Raw genomic sequence first — 1,103 nt, 5'->3', positions numbered from 1 at the left:
TTCGTTACCCCTTGCCCTCTTCCTTGTTCCTGATGCTATGGAGGGTGGCTGGGGCTGGTTGGGGGAGGGGTGTGTGTATGTTTCGCCTCCGTCATCGACGTGCCTGCCCTAATTGACGTGCCTGCCCTAATTCTCATGTTCCCATCCACGTGCTGCACGTGCAGCAGGCCTCGGACGATGGGGATGACGTCCAGCCGGGAATGGAGGTAAGATGGGGAGGAGGGTCAGGGCTCTTATGTGTTTTACGTGGGGCATCAAAATGCTGTCGTACTCCGATATGGCTATCGGAGTATGGCAGATTTGTTTGATGCAGGCAGGTAGTTGTGGGGCACAGCTGTGCCAGGGTCGTTTTTCTTTGTGGATTCGTTACCCCTTACCCTCTTTCTTGTTCCTGATGCTATGGAGGGTGGCTGGGGCTGGTTTGGGGAGGGGTGTGTGTATGTTTCGCCTCCGTCATTGACGTGCCTGCCCTAATTGACGTGCCTGCCCTAATTGACGTGCCTGCCCTAACTGACGTGCCTGCCCTAATTGACGTGCCTGCCCTAATTCTCATGTTCCCATCCACGTGCTGCACGTGCAGCAGGCCTCGGACGATGGGCCGACGTCCAGCCGGGAATGGAGGTAAGATGGGGAGGAGGGTCAGGGCTCTTATGTGTTTTACGTGGGGCATCAAAATGCTGTCGTACTCCGATATGGCTATCGGAGTACGGCAGATTTGTTTGATGCAGGCAGGTAGTTGTGGGGCACAGCTGTGCCAGGGTCGTTTTTCTTTGTGGATTCGTTACCCCTTGCCCTCTTTCTTGTTCCTGATGCTATGGAGAGTGGCTGGGGCTGGTTTGGGGAGGGGTGTGTGTATGTTTCGCCTCCGTCATTGACGTGCCTGCCCTAATTGACGTGCCTGCCCTAATTGACGTGCATGCCCTAATTGACGTTCCTGCCCTTATTCTCATGTTCCCATCCACGTGCTGCACGTGCAGCAGGCCTCGGACGATGGGCCGACGTCCAGCCGGGAATGGAGGTAAGATGGGGGGGAGGGTCAGGGCTCTTATGTGTTTTACGTGGGGCATCAAAATGCTGTCGTACTCCGATATGGCTATCGGAGT

Source organism: Volvox carteri (genome assembly GCF_000143455.1).
Source record: "Volvox carteri f. nagariensis unplaced genomic scaffold VOLCAscaffold_28, whole genome shotgun sequence".
Taxonomy (NCBI): Eukaryota; Viridiplantae; Chlorophyta; class Chlorophyceae; order Chlamydomonadales; family Volvocaceae; genus Volvox; species Volvox carteri.
The sequence above is the reverse complement of the archived record's forward strand: the minus strand, read 5'-3'. Positions refer to the sequence as shown.